Source organism: Cibotium barometz, chromosome 19, assembly GCF_041138505.1.
Source record: "Cibotium barometz isolate CiBa-2024 chromosome 19, ASM4113850v1, whole genome shotgun sequence".
Taxonomy (NCBI): Eukaryota; Viridiplantae; Streptophyta; class Polypodiopsida; order Cyatheales; family Cibotiaceae; genus Cibotium; species Cibotium barometz.
Genome location: NC_141064.1, coordinates 9195224 through 9207070, shown reverse-complemented (window position 1 = coordinate 9207070; position 11847 = coordinate 9195224).

The following is an 11847-nucleotide window of genomic DNA, read 5'->3' as shown; positions in this document are numbered from 1 at the left end:
CCACTGGTGGGATATCAACCATAATCGCACCAATCGTGCGAGTGACATAAGTGCGGAAGCTATCATCCAGGTGGGTCATCAATGTCCACTATAGCACTAGTTGAGCTCGATATCTCAACACTTCCCCTTGAGCTCAAATCCACACACTGCACTCCAAGTAAGCTCCTAAACCTGTGGAGCTTCTTTGTGCTCAATGCCTTTGTGAAGATGTCAGCCACTTGATCCTCTATGTTGACATATACCAGATCTACATCACTTGCTACTAGAACCTTCTCCCTCACAAAGTGATAGTGCACCTTAATGTGCTTCATTCTAGCATGGTATACTAGGTTACTAGCCAACTGTATGCTACTCATGTTGTTACAATCATATCACAAAGTAGCTTCTGAAACCAAGCTACCTCACAAGCTACCATAATAGCATCCTTGTACTCTGCCTCTGTATACTCGACAAGGCCACTGTTGGCTACTTCTTACTGCTCCAACTCACAGCAACACTCCCAAATGAGAACATAAAACCACTGGTAGATCTCCTGCCTACAACACTACCAGCCCAATCAGCATCCGTGTATCCATGTAGCCGTATCTCTATACCAGCCTCATAGAAAAGTCCATAATCAATTGTGGACTTTATGTACCTGAGAATCCATCTAGCCGCATTCAAGTGTGGCTTCCTAGGGGCTTGCATAAATTGACTCACAAGTCCAACAACATAACTCAATTCTGGCCTAGTAATGGTCATGTAGATCAAGCTACCCACACTATGCGCCTCTATGTAGTGGTGTCCTCTAAAAGCTCACATGTATCTATGGAAAGCTTTGTGTTTTGCTCCAATCGCACTAAAATAGGCTTACAGCCTGTCATACCATACTTGGACAACACGTCTAAGCCATATTACCTCTGCAATAACAAAATGATATAAGGTGATCACCACCTCTATGCCCAAAAAATATCGTAGCTCACCCAAATCCTTCATCTCAAACTTTTTTTTCAAAAGCATCCTGACATCATGTATGTGAACATCACTATCACCAGTGATAATCAAGTCATCCACATAGATGACTAATAGCATGATCCCTCTATTTTTCTTTTTCACATAAAGGAAAAAATTGGATATCTAAAATCCAATGGTAACAAGATACTCCCCAATCTTGTTTGACCATGCTCTCGGTGCCTGCTTTAAGCTATACAAGGCTTTACGTAACCTGCACACAAAATTTGGGTGTACATCACTCTCATAACCTGGTGGCTGTATCATGTATACTTCTTCTTGTAAATCACCATACAAGAAGGCATTCTTTACATCCATTTGATGTAAAGACTAACCCTTTGCTACAACCATAGCAATGAAAGTTCTCATAATTGCTATTCTTGCAACCGGGTTGAATGTCTCTTCATAGTCAATGCCATAAGTCTGTCATAGCCTTTGGCCCACCAAGCTTGCCTTATACTTGCTCACTAAACCATCAGCGTTATGCTTGACTTTATACATCCACTTACATCCAATTTCCTTCTTTTCCTTAGGCAAAGGCACTAACTCCCATACTTATATACATGGCCATAAGTGTTCACACTCACTTAAACTGTGGTCGGCGTGGCACTTTAGGCTCATCAGAGGCCTAATGCTATTACAATGACTACTCTCACACCATTGATACATGGTTTTTCAACACTCAAAATAGGAACCCAAGAGTAGTAGAAAGACAACATCATTCGCAACAATAGGTTGCAACTGTTAATCACTGGGACTCAAAACACAGAAATGCCAAATTATGCCCATGCCCATAAGTCAAGGCCCCAAAGCCCAACATGTCTATGAGCCCATGGCCTCCATCACATTACAAACCATCCCCACCCAAATATTTTTCGTCCTCAAAACATACTTCTACTTCATTGGTATGAGGATCCAATGAAGACCATCAAGCCACGATATACATGTAGATGTACCATGTAACAAAATTGTCCCAAAACTATCTAAGAGAGCACTTAGCCATGCTTACGAGCTTCAAAATCTCTTGTGATGCTCCCCGAATAACCACCAAATCATAGCACCATATAGTATACAATCCCAACAATGAAGTGCATATATCAATAACATCCCAATTGAGCATCATATTGGCCTCCAAACAGTGAATTACAAAAAATTTCTAGCAACGCTGTTATGTGTTGGCGCCTCCAAACGAGGGATATGTGAGATAATAGTTGGAACCCTATTCTTCATTTTGCTCTTAAGAATGTTCACTTTTGTACCTTGCATGCTTTCATGCATATCTTTGACCGCCTCTTAAAGTGTCACATAGACTATGCTTTCACTATGCCTGGTAAAGCTCGACAAGATGAGGTGATTACAAAAGTAGAGAACATTCTCAATGAGATTGGTTGTCATGGTAGTGATGTGGAGCTTGCAAAACCTTGGCCGCATTGGCCATACTACTTGGGTAAGTAATGTGTAAGAGCCTTAGAGCATCATTTGTTTCATGGTGTAAATTTTTTATGATTGAAAAACTTGTTTTGCAGGTTTTCAGTCTAAACCGAAGTGCATTCTGCCATGTCATAGGTGGTAGAGCCCCCAGTGACCCCGCAGTGCTGTAAGAAGACCAAACCTTAGCCTTGCGCTATGCCGTAAATATTGCACAACATCGGGAAGCTATGGTGCATAACATTGTCCAAGTGCTGGAGTCCCCTACTGTTTCAAGCACAATTAAGTCTAGTGTAGCTCTAAGCACAATTAAGTTTAGTGTAGCTCTAAGCTTGCTTCGAATGATCTATTTTCCTAGTTAGGGTCTTGTAAGGGATGTAATTTTGATAGCAAATTTTGGCTTGTAAAATTTCTACCCCCTATGTAATATGATACCAATAAATGATAATTTTATTTTTTACCATTTATGGAGTCGTGTCATTTTGCCACAATTTTTGTTTTTTGTTTTACCAATAGTCATTTAATATCAAAATTGTGGATTATCAAGCAAGGGAGATTGTCAAGTATTGTAGAATTGAGTTTTTTCAATAATAAAAAATGCCGACCTAAAGGGTGCGCAAATGCCCTATGCGAGGTGCTTGGACTGGGTATTTTTGCACCATAGTGGCCCGTGCGAAACACCTCCTAAAATTAGAGTTTCTTTCAATGATAACGTATTTTTGAGCTCTATATAAGGAGATTTCCCTCTTTTGGCCATTTCATACATTCCAGAGCATACATCCTCTTTAAGCCTTTTATACATTCGAGGCCATGGTGCGCACTAAGCAGATAATGAAGAAAAGAAGACATAAGGAGGAAGGAAGCAATTGCCAAGGAAATCGTGAAGGAATTTAATGCCTCTAGCAGTATAAAGCAAAGGAGGGTTCTTGTCGATTAACGACACCGACAACAGCAGTAACAACATGCAGAGCAGTGACTCTGCTTCGGAGAGGACTCAGTCGAACAACATCACATCATTGGGGGAGCCGTCATTGCATGGAGCTCCCAGCACACCTAACAGTAGCCGTGCAGACTCTGCCCAAAGGTCGTGCTTCTCCTAGACATCCAAAGGCCACTGAGACTACCCAAGAGCCCGAATGGTGAGAGGCTACTCCACAACATCGTCGCCGTAAGAGCACATTTTTTAGGCTCCCCACACGCATGGCCCGACCCCCCCAAGCTCTTCCACGTGGTCCATGACGCAAAATGTGCTCTGGCGCTTCAGAGTATTCTAGGAGATACGCCACTACCAGAAGTCGACGGAGCTACTAATCCAAAGGGCTCCATTTGCACGGACATGCAAGGAAATTCTATGGGATTACAAGATGGAATGTCGCATGCAGTCAGCTGCCCTCGAAGCGTTGCAGGAGGTGGTGGAAGTCTACTTGGTCACTCTTTTTTAGGACACTAACCTCTACACAATTTATGCGAAGCGATCATGACAAAGGACATGCAGTTGGCGTGGCAAATTTGTGGAGAAAAAGGGCCACATAGATAGACCATCTGAATTTTAATATAATTGGCCTATCAAGTACAAATGCAATATTTTTACAATTGTAAGATAACTTTTTTGTCTTTGTTTCATAGTCTGTGATTGTATTTGATGCGATTAATGGGTTTTTTTAAATTGTAACAAACAAGTGGGCTAAAAGGGTGTGAAAAAGGCATGTGCGGGAGGCCCTTACAAGGCATTTTAGCACCTCTTTAGGCCCTTTGGATTTTGATGTTTTCTACAATGTTTGAATTTTTTTTAAAGCAATGTCACATAAGCCACATGATAATTGAGGTTTTACTAGCAAGACCTGTCGAATTGATGGGCCAGAAGGGTGCAAAAAAGGCTTTTGCAAGTCGCCCGCATAGGGCATATTCACACCCCTCTGGTCCCTTTGGATTTCAATGTTTTATATAAAAGACTTAAATAACTCAAAATCTCATGTCAATTCTATTCATATTCATATTCCCAAAATCTCATGTCAATTCTATTCATATTCCCAAAATCTTAGGTTTAAATACATATCCCTTCATTGAGAATGGTTTAAAATTTTAATTGTCCTATAAGGGTTCATTCTCTCTCTAGAATTTTCTAGGCTTCACTAGTGTTTAGCCCTTAATTTATTCAAAAAATTAAATCTAAGTTCAAGGAATTTGTAGGTTGTTTTGAGAGTAAACAAATATCAAATAGATGAAAAACAAGTGGCCAGAAGGGTGCGAAAAAGGCCTCGTGTGCGGGAGGCTCGCATAGGGCATTTTCGCATCCCTCTGGTCCCTTTGAATTTTAACTCAAGACATACTATAAATTTTTAGAAATATTTAAACCTAAAGACACAAAATGTTAATTTTTACAGTATGAATAATTTAATTCATTCACCTAAAAATTTATGAGTTAAACTAAAGTTAACAAATTAACCAATTAAATCAATTTGAAGGTTGTTTTGAGTAAACATATATCAAATAAATGAAAAAACAAGTGCGCTAGAAGGGTGCGAAAAACACCTGTGTGGGGGTCCCACACAGGGCATTTTCGCATCCCTCTGGCTCCTTTAGATTTTAACCTAAGACACACTATAAATTTTTAGAAATATTTAAACCTAAGACACAAAATGTTAATTTTTACAGTATGAATAATTTAATTGATTCACCCAAAAATTTATGGTGGGCCAGAAGGGTGCGAAAAGGCCTGTGTGCGGGAGGCCTACACAGGGCATTTTCGCACCCCTCTTGCCCCTTTGGATTTTAACCTAAGACACACTATAAATTTTTAGAAATATTTAAACCTAAGACACAAAATGTTAATTTTTATAATATGAATAATTTAATTGATTTATCCAAAAATTTATGAGTTAAACTAAAGTTAACAAATTAAACCAATTAAATCATTTTGAAGGTTGTTTTGAGTAAACAAATATAAAATAAATGAAAAAACAAGTGGGCCAGAAGGGTGCGAAAAAGGCCTGTGTGGGAGGCCCGCATAGGGCATTTTCAGACCCCTCTGGCCCCTTTGGATTTTAACCTAAGACACACTGTAAATTTTTAGAAATTTTTAAACCTAGGACACAGAATGTTAATTTTTACAGTATGACTAATTTAATTGATTCAGTCAAAAATTTATGAGTTAAACTAAAGTTAATAAATTATACCAATTAAATCAATTGGCAGGTTGTTTTGAGTAAACAAATGTTAAATAAATGAAAAAACAGGTGGGCCAAAAGGGTGTGAAAAAGGCATGTGCGGGAGGCCCACATAGGGCAGTTTTCCACCCCTCTGGTCCCTTTGGATTTTGATGTTTTGTGTAATTTAAATGCACGAAGAAGAGAACATAAAAAGATGAATCATATACAAACTCCACATAAGACGATTCATAGAGATTACAATACAGTTAGACAATGATTCATAGAGATTACAACAAAACATTATGAAAGAGATTGTTTTCATAAGAGTTTACATATGAGATGGTGGGATTCGGGATACAAGGGTTGTCCGATGCTTTTTAGCTATGGGTAGCTCCCCTGTTAAGACTACTTCTGCTATGTCCTTGGGTGAGTTTCGGCATGCGGATTGTGTAATTCCTATTTGGGCCAACACCTTGCCTCTATAGTTCGTACCAAATGTAGTCATTACAAGAGGTTTCTTAACTAATATGACATAGCCTAAAGTGGCCACACACAGCTGCTTTGACAATGCTTTCAATGTAAAAAGTGGCCTAAAGTGGCCACACACACCTGCTTTGACAATTCTTTCAATTCAAAAAGCGGGAAAGTGGCAGTAGATGGGGTGAAGTCCTTATGGATTATTACAAAACCATCCACAGGGAGATGGGGAATATAATGGTTCAGGGCTGGGTAAGGGCCAGTGGAACCATGCAACCCCCACCTCGCGCGACCTAGCTGTCGACCTCCACCACAGCTTCTTTCTTTTCATCTTCATCTTCGTCAACTTTGCGTTCCAAATCTATCTTGGACTTCGTCTCATCCAAATTTGCCCTCTTTGGACTTTCGCCACCCATCTCCCAGCACGGCACATCCACAAGTTGAAGATTTTTCTAGTCAGTCTAAAACTCCTCCTCCTTAGTTACATGAGCTTGTTCCACACTCTTCGTTGCCTCTAGCATGATCGCCACTATGTTCTCTATGGAATTTGTCAGTGGTGGCAGGAGGATATCCTCAAGGTAGCATGTACCCGAATCATCCATAGGGAATTCACATTTCACTTTGAGCATGCTAAGGCACTCATCCATAAGAATACCACAAGATTTTTCGATGTTGTGCAACCACCACTGGACATAAACTTTTGATTTCTATTTTTGGAATGGGAGCAGAGCCATGTTCCTCTTCAATTTCCCTACCTTGCCGCTAGCGCGACGAGGGTTCTCGGCCAACCCCAATGCACCCTCCGAGAAGTCCTTTTGGACGAGCACTAATTCACTGGGACTGACAGTAGCTACCTCACCCTACTCTCTGTGACAAACCCCCCAAGGTGTAGCTAGGGGAGCTCAACCTCACCTTCCTCGGTTCCTTCATAAATGTGGAAGACAAAACATGCCAACCACGAGAGGAAGCGCTGGCCCCTTTGCCAACCTTGTGGACTTGTTTGTTTTCAAGCTCTATGAAGTGATATGAGAGTGCCACCATACGTTCAAATCTTTTAAGCCATTTTGTGAAGGGTTTTTCGTTGTGGGCTATGTGGTCGAGAAGTTTACATGGCACCCACAAGCCATGATCATCCCGTAATGCTAGCGAGTGTGCGGCCTTAGGTGGGTCTCCATGTAGGTGAGCATGTTAGTAAATAGATTTGAGTGCAATCGAATGGTGGAGGTCTAGTCAACCATGCAAGTGAACATAGCGTGTAGGTGCATGGCCTCATGAAAGTCAGTCTCACATAGAAATTCCATGAATTGCTCTAGGGGCGTCATGATGAGGAGGGCTATTTAGGCGCTTTGGTGCTCTTGAGAGTGTGAAGAAAAAAATGACATGTAAAGGGGCCTTGGGTATTTATAGAAGGTTTTGTGTCCTATCACACTGGACCGAAAAAAAACCCTGAAAGGGGCCTTGGTATTTATAGGAGGTTTGTATGAAAATAAACCAACAATACCACAAAACCACAATGTCAATAAACCAAAATTCCTATTCATTAAACCAAAGTACCATAGAAAATAAATATATTCATAAAACTCTGTAATGGAGTGAGATTATAGACCAGCTCCAATATGAAGTGAGATTACAGACCAACTCCAATATGAAGTGAGATTACAAAACATCTGCCCAAAAAGCAGAGAGATTACAAAATGGAAACTTCCAGCTTAGGTCCCTTGAGCCAAAGTGATGTCATCTTGCCCCCAACCCGAGGACACCTTGGTGCTTGCTTCTAGCCACCTTCCGACCTATCCAAACACACCTCATTGTAAGTGAACTACAATAGTTATGAGCAAATACATTTGTTTAAAGAGCAAACAACCCTTACCTTCATGCCTTGCAATTCAAAGCAAGCATTGATGATTCCCTTGTATCCTAAGATGTGTAGGTGATCACAAGCATTCAACAGGCTCCAATGCTTGCTTTCTTAGACAATCTCTACCCCCACAATTGGTAAGCATATAGAGAGAGCTATGGGCTCCACAACCTCCTCTTGAGCTTGTAGGGGATTCCATGCTCCCTTCTTCCTTATCCACCGCTCATAACAAAATTGAATGCACAAAGTGGCACGTGCTCGCAAGAATCAAAAGGAGACATTGGACTGTACTACATTGCACTTGAAATTATCCCCTTTCTGCTCCCCCTCCACAAGGTCCCACTCTTGGCTAAGTAAATTGACCATCTCTTCAACACCCACAAAGGCCTGAAACATGTGGGCAAACACATGCATAGGGCATGCCCAAGTAAGACACACTAATCTTGAGGCCTTAGTGTACTTCAAAGAGACTTGTATATCACTAGCCATCTTTGCCTTAAGAGAAATCGTACTCCAAACATCAAGTGTTGGCCATTCAATGATGCTAGAAAAAAGAGGGGAGGGGATTTCTTCAAGCTTACCAAACCCCTTGGCATGTGTGGGCACTACATAGTTGTGTGTATAGAAGAAAACTTTCCGACAAGCAAGGTTAGAAGGGGCAATGTTGGAGAGTATTCCATCCCCTATATGAACATGAATGGCATAGAATGTCCCTGTCAGGCTTTGTACTGGGCTACTCCTCAATGAAGTTGGAAGGAAAAATATCTGGAAACAAACAAATCCATCAAATGAGGTTGAAAACAAGAGCCCATGTAAACCAACCTACTAGAGAGAAATCCATACAGTTACAAGGAAAAAGAGGAGTGTGCCATTGGGGCCACAATGAAATATCCGTTTTGCTGAGTACACATGTTGTACGAGGCCACCAACTTATCACGCTGTTATGACCCATGTTATTTGAATAATAATCATGGTCATTTAAATTTGTATATATTTTTTATGATGCCTATTTCTCATCATGAACACGTTAGGATTGATTGATGTGATGTCAATTGTACTACTGACGTGGTTTATGTTTATGAGTTTAGGTGATGAGGTGTGCAAGGGTACCGATTTAGGTGTCGCACGGATGGTGGATTGAGTCATGGCGTGTGGACAGATCTCACAATATTTTGTGGCTGCACTATGGCATTTGATATTATTTTGACATCAGTGTGATGTGTGTGTGTGTGCACTCGTCAATTTATTATACAGTGTGCGTACGAGCATTAGTTGATTTATTTTGTAATGTGCATATGTGCACAAGTTAGATTATTGTATTAGAAAAATAGTGCAAACCTTAGAAGGTTTGAGGACAAAGGTTAATTGAGGACAAAGGCTAAAATTGAGGACAAAGGCTAATTAAATGGCAAAGTTATGGATGTATACTTTATTTTTGGCTGAAAGCCTACTTTTGGGAATATATAAAATACCCACGCGAGAAGAAGCCACTCACGTTGGGGGGGGGAAGATTGCACCCAGTCTTGTGTTGCCTTGTGTTGATGGTGATGTATTTTTTTCTCTTGCTCTATGTTTTGATATGTGCTTTAATTTTCAATTTAATTCAAGTAGTTGTTTTGATATTTGATATAATTTTTATGAGTCTTTTGATTATTCTCTTCAAGAAAATTAAAGGTCCGGTTGCACACGCCTTGAGTCCTTGAAGCCTAGTAGACGCCCCTTCCAATGGTGCTCAACAACATCTCCGCGTCAAACTCGATGGGGTCCAGTGGGCACTCGGTTGCAAATAGACCCAATCTCCCTTATGAAAATGCATCCCAAGCCAAGCATCGTGCTCATCCCTCACATTGTGCAAGAGCATAAACTCTATTGTGCCTCTTGGCCTTGTCCTCGACGAAGATGCACTACCCTCCATGGTTGCTTATGCTACAATAATTGGAGAGAGAGAGAGAGTTATGGAGATTTGATTTGCTAGTTTTGGGGGGAATGTAGGGTGATGTTGGAGGGGATAATGGAGTGGAAGATGAAGGCGAAAAAAGCTCTTTTTTGATACAATATGGTTTGGTTTGGGTTTTGAGAGGGGGAAAGTCACTTTTTTGAAATTTTCAAGAAAAACTCATTTTAAAAGGATTTTTTGACCCACGTGATTGATGGGGGCTGAAAATGATGGAGCTCCCCTACTTTTAGTTAACTACCCTCCCCCCCCCCAATGTATGAAGGCCAGCCCCTACTTTTTAAACCCCTTTATTTGTATTAATGAGGAAGACAAGCCTAGTTGCCCCCTACTTTTGGAGGGGACTAAATGTGCACACTGCTCTCTTCCCATTGGTCCATTGCTAATGAGGGTCATTATAGCAAAGGGCCCAAAAGATGTCCAAAGGATTTCTAATGTGGTGGCATGAGAGATTCAGGCTAGCACCTAAGAGATGTAGAAGTCTGGGATTATGATGCACCTACAAGATTTTTTAAGTCTGGGATTATGATGTACCTACAAATTTGGGATTATTGCGTCCCTACCAACTTTCTCATAGATATCAATAGATGTATGTGAAGCTTGTATGAGGGGGGTAAGCAACATCGATAATACTTTTTATAAGAGACTAGCAACAACCTCTAGTATATGTCGATCTTTATGCTAAGCTTGTATGAGGGGGGGGTAAGCAATATCGATAATACTTTTTACAATCAGAGTAGCAACAACGTCGGTCTTTAGCTGCCTAAACCATTTCACTCCATGATTAATGACTTTAGAAGGAAGATGTGGGTGTATTTTCTTTGGGATAATGCATATGTTTTTGGAAAATTTACATTATGGAATAACTTGGTCGAGAATGAGACAAGGAAAAAGTTGAAGAAGTTTTAGATGATGCACTGGCACATCAGGTGAATTCACTCCCTACTATAAGGAGCATGGGATCAAGAGACGCTTGATCACTAGTAATACCCCTAGTGAAACAATATGGTGAGACCGAACGATCATGGAGTATGCTAAAGGGGGAAGTAATACCTTTTGGACTGAGGCAGTTATTACCACAATGGTGTATATACTCAATAGGAGTTACCCTGAGAGGTAGTAAAGGGATAACTCCTCACATGCCTACTCTGGTAAGGAGACTTCAGTGCCATGAAGAGTGTAGCTCACACACAATTAGCTCATACAAAACTAGCTTATAAATGAAGAGTGTAGCTCACACAAAACTAGCAATATAACAACATACATCATCATAGCCATGAGGCTCTATAAAAAAAAATCCAGATGTAGAGGAGGTGGAATAGAAGCATGTGCAAAGTAGGTCCCATGCCTTGTTAAGATAATCACATATGCCACTACCAAGAAACTGAAACGTGAAAAGCTCAAAGTCAACGAGACATGTCATGTAAAGTCAAATGATAAATCAATTTAGCCAAGTGCGCTAATTCTATGTTACTAGTCTAAGATTTGCAACCTTTGATTTATTGAAATTCTAAATTTTATAAATAAAAACCACAATTCATCATAATTATATTAACACTTGCAACCTAGATTCTTTAATATAATGTATGTGCTACTTATGTGCTATCTCATTGCAGATATGGGGTTACCTTATCTCTTTGGAAATCGCGAGGGTATGCAACACTAAGTTGTTAGTTAATCTTTCGATTTACAAAATGTGTATCTTACTTGTTAAGATGAAGAAACCATATTATTATATGAAAGTAAAAATTTAGTGAAAGAAATATGTGATGTGATTGAGTACACAAAAGGGTCACATACATACTAGCATGCCCATCCATTGAGAACACTATTAATTAGAGGGAATATTATGTCAAGTCCCTTAAGCCCTAGTAGCAGCCATGATATGCAAGGAGGCAGCCATTTCATTGTAAGCTTCTAAGTTAGGCCAAGTTGGGTGCGAAACACTTGAAAGAAGCATTTATTAAATGTAGCCACACGAGGAAGGAGGT